Source organism: Ambystoma mexicanum, chromosome 1p, assembly GCF_040938575.1.
Source record: "Ambystoma mexicanum isolate Mex_15411 chromosome 1p, UKY_AmexF1_1, whole genome shotgun sequence".
Taxonomy (NCBI): Eukaryota; Metazoa; Chordata; class Amphibia; order Caudata; family Ambystomatidae; genus Ambystoma; species Ambystoma mexicanum.
Genome location: NC_090921.1, coordinates 976770854 through 976792580, shown reverse-complemented (window position 1 = coordinate 976792580; position 21727 = coordinate 976770854). Strand labels below are relative to the sequence as shown.

Below are 21727 nucleotides of genomic sequence, written 5' to 3'. Positions count from 1 at the left end.
GGAGGATGCATGCGCTGTGGAGAGGTGGCAGTTTTAGAGAGGAGACAAACGTCAGCCATGGAGCACGAAGGAAGGAAGGAAGGGTGGGGAAATGATCATATGCCTCAATTGCGGATATGACCTACCCCATGCCTCGGAATTCTCAGCGAAGGGCCACGTGTGCGGACGCTCTGCCATAGCCAACCATTTTATGCGCATCTGCAGGACACCAGCACCATCAATGCACTTGAGACATCAGGCGTCCTGAGGCCAGTGGCACAGATATCGCAGCGCAAGGTAGTCCAAGTCGAACAACCCACGGCGGAGGAGGGAGAGCCAGAGGAACAAGAAGATGACTAGGACGACGTGTTCTTAATCTCGAGCATGTCTGTGCTGCAAGCGTCAAGGCGACGCCAGCCCAAGTGCGTGGTCCTCATTTGCAACTCTCCAGTCCCCGTGTTGATTGATATTGGGGCCTCGGTAAGCATCATGGCGGAGGACCCCTAACAGCAACTAAAGAATGCACCCCACCTGAGCAGGACAAACGTACGTGTCTTCACGTTCGGAGGAACCACCCACTGCCCCTGGAAGGTGTGTTCATGGCATGCATCTATCATAAGGACACGTCCATCAGGGCCAGTTTCTTTGTCACCAAGGTGAGCGAGGTGACTCTTTTGGGGTGCGCTGCAGCTGAGGCGCTGCGGATAGTAAATTTCACGTTCGGCGTGTACTTGACGACATCCAGACCCTGCTTGCCAGATATGCAAGTATTTTCACAGGAATCGAGAAGCTTATGGGGGACCCCGTGCGGCTGCATACTGACAGCATGGTCCAGCCCGTCGCGCTATAACATTGGCAAATGCCATTCCATCCGAGGGAAAAAGTGGAACAAGAACTGGACAATCTGGTCAAATTGGACATCAGCGAGAAGGTGGAAAGGCCGACCCTGTGGGTCTCCCCCGACGTGGTAACAAGAAAACCCAAACAGCCCACCATACGCATCTGGTTGACATGCGCCTCCCGAACATGGCTATCCAATGGTGCGCTCTACTTTTCCAAGCTGGTCCGTGTACCATCAGCTGGTGCTGGATCCCAAATCCCGCTACTTCACCACGTTCACTACACACAAAGGCCTGTACAGGTATAAACGCCTGAATTTTGGCATATGGTCAGCCACAGAGGTCTTCCAGAACACGATCAGTGTGGTGCTTGCTGGCCTGACAGGGGCGATAAAGATCAGCGACGATATAATGGTGTACGCCGAATCAGAACAGGAACACTTGGAGGGACTGTAGAATGTCCTGAAGCGCATCCAACACCTAGGTCTCACCCTGCACTGGGAGAAGTGTGCGTTCATGCAAAGGAAAATCGATTTTTTTGGATTTGTGGTCCAAGAAGGAGGCATTTCCCCAGACTAGGTGAAGGACATAAACGAGGCTTGTGCCCTGATGAACGTGTCAGAGGTGCGTAGCTTCCTGGGGATGGCCATGTATTCTGGCAGGTTTATACAGAACCTGGCCACCTTGGCAGAACTGCTCAGGAGCCTCACAAAGGGGTGTTCCTGGATATGCACTGCACTGGAGTGAAGTGCGTTCGATGACATAAAAGGGGCCCTGATAGCTGATGACACAATGGTGTTTTTCAAGAGAAAAAGTCAGAGATCAGTGTGGACGCCAGCCCTCTTGGCCTAGGGGCGGTGCTAATGCAGTCAGATTAGATTGGATCGGATCGATCAGTGGCATTCGCCAGTAGGGCACTTTCGGCGACCGAATAGCGATATTCGCAAATTGAGAGGGAGGCTATGGGGATGCAAACACTTTCACCTGTACATCTACGGTAAGCCCATGAGGGTCATCACTGATCATAAGCCCCTGATACTGATCATGACTGGTTCTTCCTACAAACCGCCGGCAAGGATTAAGAAGTGGCTACTCGCCTTGCAGGAGTACGACATTGAGCTAACATTCCATCCTGGGAACACCAACGCAGCAGACTATCTGTCACGCCACCTTAGTCAAGGAAAAGAGAGTACGGAAGAGGTGGAAACGGAACAATATCTGCATAATCTAGCAGAATCAGTGACCCCCAATCTCCATGGCCATTGATGACAAGGCTTCGGCCGAGGACAAGTGTTTCAAGATACTCCATGCTGCTCGGACCAAATGAGAGTGGCAAAGAGTCCTCGAAAAACTGGACAAATGCACGATAGAGGCATGGAAGGCTTTGTAGCAGATGTGGAGAGTAGGTTTGGTATTAAGGGGCTCAAGGATGGTAGCCCCCACCAGCCTTGTGGAAAGGTCACTGGAACTAGTGCACAAAGGTCACCAAGACCAGGGCACGTCTCTGCATGAAGGTGTGGTTTCCAGGCCTGGAAGACTGGGTGGAAGAATTTGTCTGCAGCTTTTCGTGTCGATGGGGAGGTGTTGTGTGCCATGGGGTACTGTGCACATGGACTTTGGATCGACTTTCTGGGCAATCACTTTGTGGTCCTGGTCGACCAGTGGTCAAGTTACCCTGAGGTAGAGTTCGTCGGCTCCACGTCTCTGGAGGACGCCATACCAGCATTGGAGAAGGCATTTGCCAATCATGGACTTCGGTTGAAATATGCTCTGACAATGTGCCCTCTCCATTCCAGGGCAGAGGGTTTGCGGAATATCTGTGAGATTGTGGTATCACGCACCGGAAGATCTCTCCGCTGTGGCCAAGGCCAAATGGAGAGGCAGAAAGACTGATGTGGACATTGCACAAAGTCTTCAGGATAGTCCATGGACAGGAAGAATGTGGGAAGCGAGCTGTGCATCAGTTCCATTCTGAATATCTGACAACCCCTCATTCTTCCACTGGGGTGTCCCTCGCGAAGGCACTGTTCCAACGATGTCTATGTGGATTTTTGCCAGACCACTCGCCATGAGCACCAGGAGCCATTGACGATGATACTGTGGTGGAGGAAAAGAGGAGAGCCAACAAAAGGGAGACTGATCGGAGGAGGTTACGACATGAGTATCTGGAGATCGGTGACTGGGTGCTAGTGAGAACCAGAAATGTGTGGAGGAAACTGTCCTTACCCCACGAGCCGACCCTACTCGGAGTGATGGATACTAATGGGTCGATGGGGACTGCATCAGATGGGAACATGACCATAACGAGGAACTCCTTTTTCTTCTGAAAGATGGGACTGTCGCCATAGTCGCTTCCCTAGCAACGCCGAAGGCCTGAGCCTCCACTGAGGTGGCCGATCCTTGACAGAGAAGAGACCAGCCCGGAAGGATTGGTAACCAGCAGTGGGGAAGAGGGCCCGAATGATCAAGGAAGAGGCCTGGACTCTGCTGAGGAAGATCCTGGCGGGGTGAGGCGCTATCCTGTCCAAGAGAGCCACCGGCAGCCCAGCTACCTGCGTGACTTTGAAGTAGAATTCCCCTGACAGCTGATGGCACCGTTGGTGCAATTATCAAGATGGTATCGTTGAACCAGCAGTTCCTTTTTCATGGGCCGAGTCGGAGCACTGCCATAGTCACCACCTGACCGGCCTGGGTCTTAATGGGCTATGCCCCTTCTTTTCGGGGCTGCCGCAGGCCACACTGCCCCTCTATTCATTGCACCGCAGCTGGCTGGGGTCTTAGTGGGCAACGCCCACCTTCTTTATCCATTTTGGGGCCGCCTCGGGCCTCCGTTCCCTTCAAATTTTTTTCCATTCACTGCTGCGGGCCCGGTGATCATAGGCCACGCCCCCATCCTTTGTTGTTTTGGGGGCCGCCGTGGGCCTCCGTTTTCTCTTGTTCATTTTCATTCTTTTTTTCTTTTTGCGTTCCAGTCCGGAGCAGTTTTTCTGAGTATGGCCCGCGCATTCTTCAGAGCGGGCCTGGGCCAGCTTGCCTAAGCACCCGCTCTCCCCACTGCGGCCCGCGTTCACGGGCACGCCCATCCATGTTGAGGTTGCCTCAGGAGCAGCTCTTTTCCACTCACCATGGAGGTGTTCCTCTCACTCGCGGCTGTAGCCGCATCATTTCCCCGCCCCATTCTCGCAGTGGACACTGCGGGGTGCAAGCACACTTCGACCCTAGCCACACAAGCACCCTCTTCAATGAGGGCCACGGCCGGGGCGGCACAAGTGCAGGCACCCCTCCAACCGCATAGTGATGACCGCTCCTTCTCCGGGAACATCGAGGGCCGCATGACTCCGCCCCCTTACATCGTGGCCAAAGCCCCTGCTGCTTTCTTTTGCGCGGCCACCGACCACCTCGTCCATGCAGGCACCAAGCGGCCTGTGCAACAAACACGGGGCCCAGGGCCACCTGCCACACCAGCGGCTGATGCCGCTTCCAGGACCACAAAGACAGGCCTCCAGCAGCCCGCACAGACACAGGGTCCAGGCAGCCTTCGTCACCATTGTTGTGGCCCGCTCTCGGATCACCCGAGCAGGCCACAGCTGAATGTCAGGATCCAATGGGCTGCATCCATGCAGTGAATACCCAGCAGGGTGACCCCTGCCAACCCCAGATCACCACAGTAGGACATGTGGGCTGGGGGCACCCAGCTCACTGCAGCCTTGGCTCTGGGGGGCACCCAGGCCGGGGTTGCAGCAGTTGCCGGGATCACAAGGCTCAGCCATTCAGTTAGGACGGTGTTGCCCAACAGGGGCACCGTCTGGATGCCAGACCATGTGGACAGGCCCTTGGCATGGTGCCTGAAATCATACGCAGGAGTCCGTTTTTGGTCGACCTGCGAGCCGGAAACGGCTCGCCCCTTTTATTAGCTTGGTCACATGGCTATCAGCATGTGACCATTACACAAGTGCTGGGAGCTACCATGCTCCCAGGAGGGGAGACGCAAAATATTTTTTTTTCTTTTTTATTCACACATCACCTGGTTTTTATTAAACCTTAGATGCAACCAATTAATCAATACATACATAAAAATTGTTTCCAGAACAAAAACATTATTTACAGGAACTATTTGCGAAGAAACTATTTGCGGAGAAAGGAGGAGAACGAAAAGGAACAAAGAAGAAGAAGAAGAAAAAAAGAAAAAGAAAACAAAATGAAAACGAAAGGCGAACACTTTTCCTCCTCCAAAGGCCCAGTCTATGAAGTTGTTTTCATCCAACTTGTGTGTTATCGATAGCCTCCATAGTGGTGAAGATTGACCTCACAAACTGAAGTACAGCTAACGACAGCGAGAGCCGAGCCCCCCATCTGATACGAGCCCACCATTCGTCCATCGTTTTTGTGGTCGATTCCTCAAGGAACCTCCCCAGGTATTTAGCTCTTGTAGAGTGCAAGGGCTCACACACTAGCACAAGATGTTTCAGAGACTCAAAACTTTTGTTGCACATCCGACAGTTTAGTACTCTCTCTTCCTGGGCCTTCGTTCTCCTTTCTGTGTCCACCCGTTTTGGATAGAGGTCTAAGCGAAATCTTAGGAAGTGTTGGTGCTCAGACGGTGAAGGAAATCTATCAAGGTAAGGTATGACCGAACCCCTACTGTATTGTTCCGCTGGTTCATCCACATACAGTTTGAAGCCTTTCACTTTTTGCTCTGTCCGAATCCAGTCAAGGTCCAGTAATTTATGCTTCACCCTCATTGGGTTTTCAGTTAATGTTTTGCCCGAAAGGGCTAGAGACAACAGGATAGAAGAACAGGACTCAAGCCAAGTTTTTAAGACTTCTACCTGGTTCCCTTCCATGGCCTCCTTGATTATAGAAAACCCACTTACTCCTGGTGGGTGAATATATTTCCTCAGGAAGGATAAAGACTTCTATTCCATTAGAGAGTATAGGGAGGATAGGCCCAGTTCCCTACAAACTTGTTCTATAAGTATTGACTTTGGAAGTGCCAAAACCCTCTTCCAAAACAGGCCTTCCAAATGGTTCTAGTTTTTGGGGTCCATAAAGAGGTTGGCCTCTGCTGCATACGTAAGTATAGGCGTGACTTTCAATTTGTAAAAGTCCAGAATTGGGATTATGGAAAATTTACAATAGTGCCCTTTAATAAGCAACGCTAAGGTTGCCAGGTTGTTGACTTTACTTCTCAAGTGGTCGATGCCAGGAACGTCTCCCCAACTGTTATTTAGGGTTATCCCCAGATACATCATCGATGCCACCACTGGTATTTGTTCTCCGTTAAGAGTCCAACGGCATTTGTTCCGTTTACTGACCCTGCCACTGTCACCCAGTATCAGGATTTGAGATTTTTTTGCATTTATTCTGAGGCTGTTTTTGTGAATATAGAGAGACAAGTCAGTTAATTGCCTCTGCAGCCCAATTTCCGTCTGGTCAAGCAGTAGCAGGTTGTCAGCAAATAGTAGTCTGCCCACTGGATGGCCAGCGATTTTGGATGGAAAACATCTCGCATTTGTGAAAGCCTCAGCCATATCTGATATAAATAGGCAAAAGACCGCTGGGGCCAAGCGACAACCCTGCTTTAACCCATTCTCTGATAGAATTTCGTTGGACAGTAACCCCCTCCTGTCCAACCTGATTCTTAAGGTGGTGTTGCAGTGACGGGCTTCCATGCGTTCTCTCAAGGCTAAGGGACAACCCCATTTCTTAAGTTTGTCCCACAGGATTCTGCGGTCCACAGAGTCGAAAGCCTGTTCCAGGTCGATCAAAGCGATGTAAATCGACCGTATCTTTTTCTGATTGACCAGGCACTTGAGTATGCTGATGATAAATATATTTAAACTGGTGCCGATCCCCTTTCGGAAGCCGGACTGCCACTGGTCCTGGTGGTGGGCCATCAGGATCCATTCATTTAGGTGCCTCAGGATAATTGCTGCAAATATTTTGCCAACCACGTCGAGAAGGGTGATAGGCCTGTAGTTACAGGGGTCCGACCTGTCCCCCTTCTTGAAGATGGGGACCACTATAGAACGGGTCCAGGATAGTGGCAGACTCTTTTCTCTCACCACAGTGGTGAATAGTTTCAACATAAATGTTGCCCAGCCAACTGGATCCTTCTTCAGAATCTTGTTGGTCAGCCCATCTGGGCCTGCTGCTCTCGACACATTTGACTTCTCTATGAGATTGATTATTTCATGAATGTCAAATTTGAAGTCCCAGGTGGCTTCTGACTTTGTGAGTGAGTTGATGGGCTCTGGCCCTTTGGATGCGTATAAGCGTTTGAAGTGCGCCTCCCACACTTGTGCAGATTCTGAGTTTGTTATTTTAGATTCCTCAGGGGTTTTCAAGTCATTTATTAGCTTCCACACACCTGCTGTGTTTTTCCGGGTGGCAAGCTGCAGCATTTTTTCACCATCTTGTTGAATGATTTGTTGTTTGTGGTGAAATAACCAGTTCTTAAAGGTATTTTTGGCTTTTTTGAGCAAAGTTAGATTTTCAGTTGTTTTGTATTTTTTCACTCTTCTTCCCAATCTGTTAATAACTCTTTCTTTCTGCGATCTGAATGTTGAATACATGCTTTGGTACAAAGGTTGGCTTCATAGAGGTGGTTTGCTTTTCTCTGAAGGCCTGTAAGAAATCTGGGTATTGCAGTATACTGTCGTATTGGCGCAGTGAGTCTGAGTTCAATGCCAACAAGGAGGATGTTACAAACGACATGTCTCTTTTGTTGATCCGTAATCGGTTACTTCCCGAAGAGACCTGGAGTGTCTGATATTCTTGGTGGTACCTCCTTGGTGGATATGTGGAGGTCCAATCTATGCACTCAAGTTCCAAGAGATTGTGATCACTTAGCTCTGTAGGTATTACTTTTAGGTAGGTCAATTTTGTTAGTACATTTTCTGTGGCAAAGATGTAATCGAGAGTACTTGAGTGAACCCCCCCTCTTCCATGTGGCGGCCGCTGGTTTGTCCCCCGGCAAGTTGCCATTGACCATGTATATATTTCTCTCAATCAACTCCTTTTCAAAGTCCAGTCCCCTTCTTATATTCTCTGCCGCCCCGGTAGGTAGGACTTCTATTTTGCTCCCTGTCTGGTTGAAGCACTCCATATTGAGGTCACCACAGAGGAGTACCGCCAGGTTTATCCTAGTAGTCCTGGCCTCGTCGATTTCCCTGAGCAAGATGTTTTTGGTACTTTGCTCGTTTGCCGCGCTGCTTCTCCAGTAGATATTGCAAATTAGCAGCGTCTGGTTCTTGGTTTCCCTGTGGGTTGCAGTTGTTTGTACAAGAGTGAACTGGATTTCAGAGTTAATGTTGGTTGAGGAGAATACAGTTAAGCCACTCGTTCTTTTTATTGTAGTTAGAAGGCCTGCCATTAGGCGACCTTTCACCCCTTCGTGGCCGGGTTTAGGTATACCTCGTAGCCCTCCAGCACAGGTGTCTCCCTCAACCAGGTCTCCTCGAGGCAAATAAGGTCGTATCTTGTTAAAGTTATTTCGCTTTTTCCAAACAGATGTGCAAAACCCCTAGTATTCCAACTAGCTATTTTCTTAGCTCTAAAGGGGTTAGTGAGGCTCTTGGACTGGCATTATGATGAGCCTGCCAGTGTTGCAGCTAGCCAACTCCAGTCTTCTTCACTGTGACCCTTCTGTCCCACCATTCCCTTCAGAGTAACACACCTGCTACCCTTATGGATGCCAATTTTTAGATCATCTGTGCCCTCTTTAGAGTGGTTACCTATGTTTTTTGGGGCGACAATCTTAGCATGCAGGAATGATCTTTGGACTTCATTCAGTTCCTGGGGTGTGATTTCACTTGATGACGCAACATATATCACGGGACACTTGTTTGTGTGGCCAGTCATTTTATCAGACAAGATGGTGCCCTTCTGTAAATGCGAGTCCTGGAAGTTTTCCCTCGCCCTTCCTTCCCTGAAACCTCTGTGTTTACCCGTCACCCTGGCCTTCCGTTTCTCGGACATATGTTGTCTTAGACATCAGTAATTGGCTAGGAGGACTGAGGGCTTTCTCATTTGACTTGACGCTCTTAAAAACGTATCTTTGCGTACTATATGCTTCTCCCCCTCCTTTAAAAATCTATAAAAATAAGTGTGATTGTTAAAGGATAACCGAAATCATTTTGCTGCGCAGGTCTCGTGGCAAGGCTGCGCACGCAGTTCATTCCAGGAAACGCGCGCATACAGGCCTTGCTCGTCCACATATGCATGAAACATGCTGCACCTGCCTGTTTCGCTGCATAGGAAACACACCATGTGTGTTGCTTGTTATGTCAGTGCCCGAAAGGTTTTATGAGGACAGGAAATGGTGGAAAAACAAGCGAGCCAATACTGCTCTCTGGTGGCCATTGCTGTATATAACAGTGCTGTCACTGCTCCACCTCCTGAAACCTTGAAATCAGCCCAGGTCCCAGTTAAAAGGGGTTTGTTTTGAATATGGTGAGAATATGTAGGAACCTGGGGCCGATTCCCTCAGAATGATGTGAGCGTGGCATTTAATGATCTATACGTTGCAAATGAATGTAATGTAAAGGTGACATGGATCAGACTCGCCCATGAAATTATGTTTCTGTCCACTTTCAAAACTCCAAGTCCCATTGTATTTGAGGCTTGATCATGTTTCCACCGACCCTGTCTGTGGGGGATGGGCACTTTTACATACGTGTAATCTATGGAAAGGGATAGCAATAGATGATAAATTATGCCCTGGAACCTTCTTCTGACGTGCAAACTCTGATTTAAAAAAAAAAAAACCTGCGAGTCAGGTGACAGGGCAAACGGGGGTACTTGCCCGTGGTCCTCGCCCAGAGCGAGCACGCCACCTGGCCACCTGATGGGGAGAAGTCCTTGCACATTTTTGGGGAAATAACTCATGCAATGAAATAGTCTAGTGCCCTGCTGAGGACCGGAGTCTAATGGCTGGACGTGTTTTTATACCACTGGGTTCTCATCTGATCACTTCATGGTGTAACGCATTATGCGTTCACTGTAGAACATACTTTGTGCGTTCATGTTAACACAACTGAGGAATATATTTATTATATGCAATAACCAAAGTTGAAATCCATATTGATACATCCGAGTGCCAACATGGTTCAGGGGATAGCTCGGTGTGTTAAGCACTTGTTGCAGCAATGTGTGGTCATATGCCTGATCACAGTTCAGATCCTGACAAGGTAGACTCTGACTTTTTTCTTTCAGTTCGAAAAAAGTGAGTACATAACATTTGGGTAAGTACCAACTACTTTGCTATAAATCAACATAGCTACACCAGAGATTGCTAGCGCTAAAACCTAACCTGGCATTAGTACAGTACGTTTCCTGAGCTCGGGCACTGCCAGCGCTGTAGAAACGAGGCAGACACCCCAGTAAAGAGCATAAAGCATTAGTCTGGATAGGTGGCCAAGTAGCCAACTCTGAAACTGTTAACAACCAAAGTGTTGAGACTCTTACCCCGTCTTTTCTATCGGTTCATACTGTGATACTGGACAGCCGCCATATATATATATAGTGCCTTGCGGTCTTGAGTGATAGTTTGCCTTCTCAATCCTGGTGGCATGGCTTGGCTCAGTGTCTGCTCTGGATAGCCTTCTAGAAAAGAGTGTGACCAAATATCACAGGCCCGTGGAAAGTGTATTTTCTCGTCTTTCTATTAGAAACAAAAAGTGTCGCTTCTCAGTGGTCAACGTTATTCTTCACATCGTTAACAATCTGTCTATAACCAGGAGACCTTACCACATAGTTTCTTGTGTTGGGCCGTACTTAAAGCTTTAGAACGCAGTAGTGAAACTCAAATGAGCCCTTTCACGTTCTCGTCAATTATTATTCTGCAATCTGTAAACTATTGAAGCTGCAGTCATGCTCCTTTTGCATCACATGTTTCTATAAGGATTAATTTTACGTTGTTTTATCAAATGACTTGTAGAGTTTCTAAAACTGTGTATTATTGTACTTCAAGAAGGTCAAATAGTCAACAGTTGTGCTTTGCTGTATGCCGAGAAGTGGTAAACGATGAACTCAATTGTGGAAATTGGAGACTGGGGTCAAATTCAAATCACAGCTTGACCAAATTGTGTCATCCTGAGAAACTCTTTTAAGCTCCCAACTGGCCAAATTACCAGTCCAATATTTAAAAATTGTCTGATTCTAAGAGTGTTTTCGTTTTTAGAGTACGCGCTTCAAAAAAAAAAAAACCCGGACTCATTGTGTAGCTAGCAATAGTACCGCTTAGTATATAATAATAGTGACCAACATGCTAACATGTCATTTGCTTCTTAGCTCTCTTGTGGCAACACCACTTGCAATCCATTGCCAACTTCTAATCTCGGCTCGTCTTCTTGGTAACTTCTAATCCTGATCCTTTATCTTCCTAGCTGCTGCTAATCTCTCTCCTGAATCCATTCTTGAGCCCCTGTTCATTCTGAGCGGCCGGCCGCCATTCTCTGTTCTGTGTCTGCGCAGAGGCGCAGGTACCCTTTTCCCTACAGCAACTGATCTGAGCCCTGAATGTATATTAGATTCTGTATCCCTTCCTTCTGGCTATGCCTGTTAAAATGTGTCCTGTACCTATGGTAGAACACTGGCTGTGCCTGTTAAAATGTGTCCTGTACCTATGGTAGCACTCTGGCTGTGCCTGTTAAAATGTGTCCTGTACCTATGGTAGAACACGGACTGTGCCTGTTAAAATGTGTCCTGTACCTATGGTAGAACACTGGCTGTGCCTGTTAAAATGTGTCCTGTACCTATGGTAGCACTCTGGCTGTGCCTGTTAAAATGTGTCCTGTACCTATGGTAGAACACTGACTGTGCCTGTTAAAATGTGTCCTGTACCTATGGTAGAACACTGGCTGTGCCTGTTAAAATTTGTCCTGTACCTATGGTAGAACACTGGCTGTGCCTGTTAAAATGTGTCCTGTACCTATGGTAGAACACGGACTGTGCCTGTTAAAATGTGTCCTGTACCTATGGTAGAACACTGGCTGTGCCTGTTAAAATGTGTCCTGTACCTATGGTAGAACACTGGCTGTGCCCGTTAAAATGTGTCCTGTACCTATGGTAGAACACAAATACCCTCACAGTGGAGCGCTAATGTTGCCCTTGAAATAGTCTGAGTCTGGGTGCTTCAAGGGAGTTCTATGCTTTAATTTGTACCACTGCCGGGCGGCATATCATGTTGAGTTGGGATCGTGATGGCGGGCAGCGCAGTCAACCAACCATAGATTCCTGGATCTGTGAGTTTATTTGGTTTTGGGGTGGCAGATCTGTCTGTGCCCCGGGCGTATTGAAATGGCCTTGCTGGCAGTGAGTGCACACGAAGGGGGCTCATTCCTATTCATATTACCCCATATCCATAATTATATTTTTTAGAGGTTTGTGAAGTCTTGTCTCTAAAAGGTTTTTAATGTTTGCTTTGTTAATTCTTCTTTTATACAGCGCTAAATATTGAAGCCCAGTCTTAAAGCACGGGACCAGGATTCAAACCTATGTTGCTCTGCAGTGTCTTTTGCTTCGTAGACAAGCGCATTGGCCCTGCGCCATCCTGCCGGCTCAATTCATGGCGAGTCAGTGGTAGCAAATCACATGTGATCTGAGAATGCAAAGGAGGCAGGGGGATTTCCCTAGGGCGCTGCCCTTCAAGGGTTGTATATTGTGCCATAGCCGTTTATACATAGGAAGGTACTGCCTAGATGCCAGGGTTGGGTGCTGTTGGTGTGCTCCATGTTGGACCGAGCGCAGGTATTTTTCTAGGACATTCATTCTCTTGAAAGTGGATGCCAAGCAGAAGGAAGATCTCTCCTGAAGTGCCCGATCGGTGGCATTGCCATATCCGATCAAAGCGGTGTGGCATCAGGCGGGAGCATGGGTGATGAATCAGATGATTCCCCTAGAAAACCTGGCCTAGGACCCTTCTCATGTGGCCTGGGAAAGGCAGACCCTTCCTGATCCTAACCCTGGGGGTGTTGTTCTGCGGGAGGATCACATGGGGGTTAGGGGGACGCGGGTCGGGAGAAATGGGAAAACACCTTTACTAACTTTCCCAGAGACCCTCAACATCCTACTGCAAAATTGAAACTGTGAAAGAAAAGGGTCATTTGGACATTGGGGACTTCAAGTCCCACAATGCCCAAAGTAGTGGGATGAGGGATGCAGAGGCACTAGACTGCAAGGTGCAACCTAGTAGTGTTAATGACACACACCTGAGAGGGACTGGAAGTATAAAGGACCCCCTTTGGGTGCAGGCCATAAGGAGAAGTAGGAAGTTGAGTGATTGCCATAACTCGACATTGCAGTGGCAGCAGAAGTTGAAGGAAAGCAGAGACGCCGGAGCCACCACTATTTGCAGAGTGGATGCAGGTTCTCAGAGGGTGTGTTCTAGCACCTTGAAGCGTCTCTTGTGCTAGATGGAATTACAAATAAAGGTCACAGACCAGTTAACCGGACAGACTCAAAGAATATGGCAAAGCACTACTTTATTCAAAGTTGGGAGACCTGACAAACGTCGGACTGATGCATGTACTCACACAAAGCAGCTTGATTACACAGAGGTCTTAATACCCCAATACGCATCATCTATGACATCATTCTATGTGACAAAATGCAAAACCTATTGATGGGAAGGATCGGTTAAAGGAACATGTCTACTTATAGAATATGTAAGGATTAGTACATCATTGGCTACCCCTTATCTGTAGGGCACACCTTGAACTGCCTCTACATACGTACAGTACTGATTATAATGGAAAAACTGTCAGTGGATTGGACTTTGCAACGTTCTATGTTAGGTTATCCCTCAAACCTCACTGATTGGTTGACATAATTTTCCAACCTTGGACTTTTGACTTTTGTAGCAGCACGTAAGCAAAGCGAAACATAGGTCTTTGATTTCCGTCACACTACTCCCCGAGTTCACAATTAGTCCATCACCTCTCGTCCGTAGGTCATAAGACAAAGTCTTCCTTTTGTAGTTGACCTTGTTGACTGCTCACTTCCTGGAACATTCAAGGGTCTCAAATGGACACCGAAAAAGAAGGGCAACAAGGCAACTGTCAAGCCTATAAAGAAAGGGACAGAAGACGGATCACGAGGTAAGTGCCCCTACAGGACGGTGTCAGCCAGATGTATGGATTACTGTGGGAGTAGATTTTTTTAATGTCCTATGGAACACAGGAAAGGGGAACAAAATGTATTCTACAGTGATTGGAGACTATCCCTCAAATAGGACTGAACTGAAGTTCAGAAGAAATAACTACGCAAGTCACAAGAGAGTATTTACAGAAGTGTTCAGAATAGCAGGTAACCCGCTAAGGACAATGCGGCCCCAGTCACATCTGAAGAAATGAGGAATTAACGTGAAACGAATCGGAATGCCACATAATCAGGCCGCTCTCTACACGGGTGGACTGGGAACTAAAAGAGACCCTGGAAATCCTTTTCTAAATGGCCCCATATTACACATTTTCAGGAAGCACAACATTTTTCCTATGAGAAAATGTGGAAATAAAATAGGTCACCACACAAAAGAGGCCCAGGGTGCAGAGCCCTATTGGGAAATCTCCAGAGTTCCCTATAGGCCAGTCCACCACAGGTTCTCTATCATCCCGAAGGAAACGTACACGTGGAGAGTTCATGGAGCTTATGCCATCAGAATAGACTGTGTAGATGGAGTCCAGAAGGTGATAGCAGCTCACAAGTCTACCCCAAACAGCGTGACAGCAGTCACCCATTCTATGCGGAGAGGAAAATACAAGCAACCCTGTAACAGTCACCACCAAGAAGTGAGCATAATTAATATTATACTTATAATTATTATTGGTTATTTATAACCTGCTGAAGCGCAGACCGATCCCGTGTTGCACCGCATGGTCTTGCTTCCAAGGCGAACGCATTGCCCCTGAGCTATCCTTTCGAGAGGTGTTTGGCTTCAGAGAATTACGACAATCTGTGATGTCCGCAGAGCAACCACAGCACATATTGGATCAAAGTTGGGATGCAGCGCAAGGGGACGCACTGTCAAAATTCAGGGATCCCTAGCAAGTGTGTAAAGTGAGAGAGCACTTCATTCAGACCCTGGATGGCAACAAGTGGAATCCGGAAAGAGCAGCCCTGTATCAAAGGAGAGAAGTCTTGAATGCAAAGTTCAAAGGGGAATGAACATGAACGAAATGGAAAGGCCACAGCAGATTCAAGAGTTGCCAGACCACAAACCATGATGAGTGAGACACAAAGAAAAGGATGAGATGTCTCCACAAAGAAGAGTCAGATCAGCTGGAAGAGCAGAGCACTCCTGAGATGGCCAGTCCAAGAGAAGGGTAGAGCAGGCTCCCAACAAGGTACAATGGACTGATACTCTGCGTTATCTATAGAAGGGGACAATGTGATGGCGTTCAAGTTAGCTTGGTAGGGTAATCGCTGCATTCACCCTGAACCATGCTGGAATGTGAGCGGATGGAACCCAAACTGCCTATGGCACAGAATGTTGCGCCACTCTGGCAACGCAAAGGAAAACCTTCCTTCTCCCTCCTTCCTCGAAGGGCGGTTACAGAGACGCGTGGGTCACTTTAGGAAACGCCATGGTGTTCTGCTTGGTCCAGTGAGGTTTGGTGAAGAGGGAGCCTGGCCGTATGGTGCATCACTGCCGAGTGAGCACACCTCTGCCCTCTCAATGGACTTGCCCGGAAGTATGGAACAGTCAAACTGGATGGGCAAGGGTCTGGGCTGGACACCTGTAAGATGTAAGAAACTGACCATTCTAATGACGTTTCTGTACAAGGCAGGTTGCAGGTGACAACCATCGGAGTGTTTAACATAAAAACAACTATTTCACCTGCCCTCAAATAAAGAAAATGTTTGGTGCACCCTATCGCATGTGATTGATCTTTTTGGTGTGTGTGGAGGAGAACTTACCCATTTGGCAGGTGACTTTACCAAACCCTGCAAGGGGTGCACCGTGGAGCTATTAGCATGCATTGCTCTTGTGAGGCAACAAATGATGTCCCTTGGGGCCAAATGGGCGCTCTCAGCAATGCCAATGACACAGTTGCAGATGAAACAGTGGTGGGCGAAGATGTTGACGCAGCACTTCAAAATGTAGGCAGTTGATGAAAAAACTGGGGGCTCAGCTGAAAAAAGCTGTGCTTAGTGTTAATGTTAAAAGTAATATAGCACACAGTCACAAAGGGAGTTGGTCTCCAGGCGGCTCTGTAAACAAAAAGGTGGGGGGTGGGTTAGTGGGTGAAGAGGGCGTAGGAAAGTGAGAGGTGGTGTACTGTTGGCAGCTTCAGTTCGGTTTTCACCGTGCGCTGAGCTTGGCTGTGCATATAGGATAGAAGCGGGTCCCCGCGTGCTGTTGTTGCGATCCATGCATTGATTGTTGTTGCGGTGTGGTGAAGTCTGTGCGGTTTGCTGTAAGAGTGGTGGTTGTGTGAGTTTTGTGTGAATTAACTATGCAGAAATTTGAGGTTTTGGTTAATGGGTTGTGTGTCTCATAATCCCTGTAGTTTAGTTTATGTATCAGGTTTTCATACTGGGTTGGTATAGTCTTTCTCTTGGTTTACTGATTGTCTAGTTTATGTGGTGATACTGTGGCTGGTTCCAGCAGATTAAATTGGCTAAGAACCCCAGGTTCGGTGAGCATTGTCCCTAGTTCGATAGTGGTGTTATATTATCCTTAACCAGCTCCTTGCTATCTATTTACTGTTGGTGGTCCATTGGTTGGTATAATCTTCTCTTCCCTTTCCTGACTGTCTAGTTTCAGGGCCGGGGTTGAGGCTGGCCTCCATCTACGTTTTGACCTTAGTACACCCATTGGGCGAGCATATTCTTATCCCTGCTTAGGTAGTGGAGTTATATTATCATTCCCTGCTCCTTCCTATCCATTACTGTCGGTGGTACATTCTGCCTGTTCCTTTGAGGGATGCCAGGTGATATTGCTGGGTCATACCTTGCTCTCCCTTCCGATTGTTCTGGGGTGTTCCTTGGTATGATTTAATGTGGTTTGTTTTTTAATTGATAAGTGAATATGTTACAGATCTGTATATCCTTATTCTAGAAGGGTTGATGATTAAGGGAGTCAGGGTAGGTTCTTCTCTTGTCCTAGTTCCTCTGTGTATGTCCTTATATGCATTCTTTCTGGTTATGGGGCGAAGAGCCATGATTTGTGGAGTTTCCTGAATTGTAGGTGATCTCTTGTGTTCCGTATGTTCTTTGGTAGTTCGTGCCAGGTTTTTGGGGTGAGGTGAGAAAAGGAGGATCCTCCAGGTTTCCTCTTGTTGTATGATTTGGGTTCCAAGCGGTTGTTGCTGCTGGATCTTGAGTGGCCTTGCAGTGTGATGTACATTTAGTTTTCTTCTGAGGAACTCTGCACCTTGGTCATGGATTGCATTGTGGGTTATGCACATTGATTTGAACTTGATCTGCTGTTTGATGGGTAGCCAGTCTAGCGCTTTCAGCGCTGGTGTAATGTGTTCTCTTCAAGGTAGTTTAAGGAGCAGTCTGGCCGCCGCATTTTGTATGCGTGGGAGTTTATTTAGGAGTCGTTCAGGCAAGCCTAGATATAGGCTGTTAGTGTAGTCTAGTCTAGACATGATGAGGGCGATGACGGCAGTTGTTTTGTTGGTGAATGAGAGGAATGGTAGGATCCTTTTAACCGATCGCAGGCTAAAGAAAGATTTCTTGATGAGGGTGTTTACTTGTGGCTCTAGAGTGAGTTTGGTGTCCATTAGGACTCCAAGGTTTTTTACAGTCGATGATGGGGCTGGTGTTTCACCAAGTGCAGTTGGCCATGGGATGCAGACGTTGTCTTCTCAATATTTTGTGATGATCATTATTTCTGTTTTGCCTGGGTTGAGTTTAAGGTAGTTTAAGTTCATCCAGTTGTATATTTCATGAAGGCGGTTCTCTAGTGTTGCGTTGTCTTCTTGTGAGTCTTGTATTTTGTAGATTTGTGGATTGTCAGCGTAATTGTAACAGGTGAGGCCATGTCTTTCAATGATTTTAATTAGTTGTGACAGGTAGATGTTTAATAGTAGTGGCAAGAAGGATGATCCTTGTAGGACTCTGCATGACGATTCTCGTGGGCTTGATTTGTAAGGTATCATCCATATTGTTTCTGTTCTGTTTGTTAGGAGGGTCTGACTCAACGTAAGGCGCTGTCAGTGATTCCAAACTCTTCCAGTCTCATGATGAGGATGTTGTGGTTAACTGTGTCGAATGCTGCAGAGAGGTCTAAAAGTATCAGAGCGGTGCTGTTGTTTGAGTATGCGTTAGCCTTTAGATCATCGCAGATTGAAGTAAGTGCTGTTTCTGTTCCTCTCATCGGTCTGAAGTCTACTTGTGCCCGGTTTGATAGGTGATGGTCCTCTATGAAATCTTGGGTTGTTCTATATATGTGTGTTTCCAGGAGTTTAGCTGGGTAGGGGATGTTGGAGATGGGTATGTAGTTGGAGAGTTCCTCTACATTTACTGTTGTATCCTTGAGGAGTGGTTTGATGTATGCTGATTTAAAGGCTTGAGGCACTCTTCCTGTTGAGATTGACTGGTTGAGGACGTCCCTGTAATAGTCCAATGGAGTTCCATGTGCGAGGATTGATTTGTAGAAGTCAGGGGGGGCAGAGATCCGTGGGGAGCCAGATTTGTTGCTTTGATTTACGAGTTTGATGAAAGTCTCCACCGATGTGAGGGGGAAGTTTCGGAGTTTGGTCTGGTGTTCCTTGTATCGGTCAGTGTCTTCAGTGTAGTGGTTGCATGGTCTGTTTTGAATGGTCTGTTGGATGGTCATTTTATTTTTGAAGTGGTCTGCAAGGTCACTGCATAATTTCTGCGATGGTATTGGAGTGTTGTTGCAGCTGGGAGGGTTTTTTATTTCGTTTATGATTTTAAACAGTTCTTTTTGGGTGTTTGGTGTTTTGATGATTCTGTTGTCGTATTTTCTGATTGGTAGTTTTTCTTGTTTTCTGGTTATTGGGTCGGGCAGAGTGATTACGAAGGGGATGATGAGGTGGTTGCTTCAGAGGATCTGAATTGGTGGTGCTGTGGTAATTGGTTTTCTGTTGGCGAATATTGCCTCTAGTGTATGTCCTGCTGCGTGGGTTGCTGCTTTGACCAGCTGATGTAGTTCCATTGTTGTTAGTTGGCTGGTAAAAGATTTTTGTGAGGTTGTGGTTTCTTCATCGAACCAGATGTTGAAGTCTCTGCGGATAATCAGTTGGTTACGCTCGATAGCTAGGTTGGTGATTGCTTCTTTGAAGTTGTCTATGAAGGCTGCATCATACATTGGTGGTCTGTATATTAGTGTGAATTTCAGGTTTGTTCTGGGATTTGTTGATGGATGTACGATTATAGATTCACATTTGTTGATGTTTAATGGGTCTTCCGTTTCAATTTCCAGGTGTTCCTTGTAGATGATTGCTAGTCCACCACCTCTTATTGTTTTCCTGTTTACTTGGATGCACTTGAAGGTATCAGGCAGGCAGTTATTGAAGGTTATCTTCTAGCCTTGTTCCGGTTACGAAAAGGATGTCGATGCCTCCGTCACTTAGGAGGCCATGGATTTCAGTGGCGTGTTTGGACATTGATCTTGCATTGATTAGATTGCAGTGGATCTTTTTGGTGTTGTTTGGTTTATTTTTTGTTCTCCCGGTTTTGGTTTATGGGTGTTCAGTTGGGGTGCTTTTATGTAGCCTCCAAGCGGTAGAAGTTCTGTGAAGGCGGCTTTGTCGTTGAATCAGTCTGTGGGATTGATAATTGGGTCGGTGACTTCTATTGTTTCTTCATCTCTTGTCATTTGGTGTGGGTATCGATAGTGCCCATCTGTTCTTGTGATGTAGGGTGTAAGGGGGTTGGAGTAATCCCATTCTCTTCTCGTGTCCCCTCTTCTTTTGTTCTGTTGTTCTGGTGTTTTTTTTATCCATCTGGAAATGTTGGTGTCGTTGGAGTATCTAGGTTCTTTGGTTGGTGCAAGGTACGGTGTAAGGTATAAGGATTTTTCACTTGTGATGTTTGTTCTTTCGATAGTATTGTTTGCGGGGTGTGTTCTGTATTGAAGGTATCTTCTTCTGGGGCCGGTTGAGCTTGTGTATCCATGTTATTTGTACCATGTTCCTTTTCTCTTTGTCTGCATCCAATTCTGTCTCGGGTCATTTTGGTCTTAGTTAGGAGGAGTTGGTCTGGGCGTTAGGTTAATTGGGGCAGTTTCCAATTGTGGTGCCTAGTGTCAGTTTATTGTTGATTTTAATCTTCAATTGTTCCATCTACTAGTTTCCGAGGGTGTGTCTTTGTTCGGTCAGTTGGGTCTTGGGTCAGTGGGACTTTGTTCTGTCAGTTGTTTCCCATCTTCTTAAGTTGTTCTGTCTGGAGGTTTTCGAGGGTTTGTCTTTGTTCAGCCAGTTGGATATGGTGTTCTTATTACAACGGGAGGGCTGTCCTGGGGGTATTGTATGTTAGCGGGACGGTGTATGGATTGGGCTAAGGGTGCAGGTAACTGTGTAGGGGATTATGGTACTAGCTACAGGCTTGTGTGCTTGCTAGTTGTCCTGGATGTCCGGTTCCTACGATTCATTAGTAGCAGCTACTGATAATACCTAGACGACTAAGGGACAAGAGGTGGAGAGTTAAGAATTTTACAGGTGGTTTACAATGAGATTGTATTCTTGGGTCTGGGGCATCAGAAGTCCAAAGCGATGTAGGTTTCGGTGGGAAAGAAGCTGATTGAACAGTTTGATTTCTGATCCTTGGATAGCAATGGGTAGGTTTGGTTCCGCAAGGCAGGCTGTGATCAAGATTGAGACTGTAATCTTTCGGGAGAGGATTTTGGCTTCGCAGATGGCAGGGGTGGTCAAGTGTCAGGTTGGAGACCCCTGGGTGATGGGGGAGGTTTAGATTTGAAGGGGGTTGGTGGTAATAAAGGCCAAAATTGGCGCCTAGATATCGGGAGCAAGGTTCAAGGCTCTAAGTGGCCGGCAGCGATTAACACCTAGACTGGGTGACCTAGGCAGCAATTGAAGACCTAGGCTGGAGTATCTGGATAGCGGGAGAGGCTCCAGCCTTAGTGTAGCAGGTTTAAGTTAAGAGATGGGGGTGGGTACACCTAGAGTAATCTTTCTCACAGTGCACGTTGATACAGGAGAGAAATTGGACCTGAGGGTCTTGCATTGAGGTGGAGCAGCCGAGGTTTCAGAGTGCAGTATATTACAGGAAAGCACGCTGAGATTCGAGAGTCCTGTATAGTGGGAGAGAGGCCTAAGTTTCAAATGTGGTTTCAAAGTGGTTCAAATGTAGTTTTAATGCAGTCTCAAATATAGGAGAGCACACTTAGCGAGTGTGCTGTATTGTGGAATGAGAGGCCTAAGTTTCAAATGCACTTTCAAGTAATTTCAAAGTGGTTCAAATGCAATTTCAATGCAGTTTCAGGTTACGGGGGTCACACTTAGAAGGGTCCTGTATAGTGGGCTCAGGTTTCAAAACAGCTTCAAATGTGATTATAGCGGTGTCAAATGCAGTTTAGATGCAGTTGCAGCACACTTTTAAATACAGGGGGCACACTTAAGGTTCCTGTATTAGTGGGAGAGAGGCCTAAGCTTCAATAGCAATTTCAAATGTGATTTCAAATGTGATTTCAAATGCAGTTTCAGTGCACTTTCAAATACAGGGGGCACACTTGGAAGGGTCCTGTATAGTGGGAGAGAGGCTGAAGTTGGAAAAGCTATTTCAAATGCAGTTTACAGCCTAAGAGGCCTAAGTTTCACAATGCAGTATGGTACAGAAGGTTAGTCTGATGGTGTCATTATATGTTGAAGACAGAATGGATTGTTCCTACCTTATCCATTGATGCTGGTTGACAGCATCCTACCTGTCGTGGGTCTTGTCAGGGTGCTGTGGTTTGTTGCAATTGCTGGTAT

At 47.0% G+C, this 21727-nt stretch overlaps 1 protein-coding gene across 3 annotated transcripts in view; it reads left to right on the top strand.

Moving 5' to 3' along the window:
* CCDC102A (coiled-coil domain containing 102A) overlaps positions 1 to 21727 on the top strand; it is a 659386-nt gene that overhangs the window by 374483 nt on the left and 263176 nt on the right. The window lies entirely within an intron of this gene.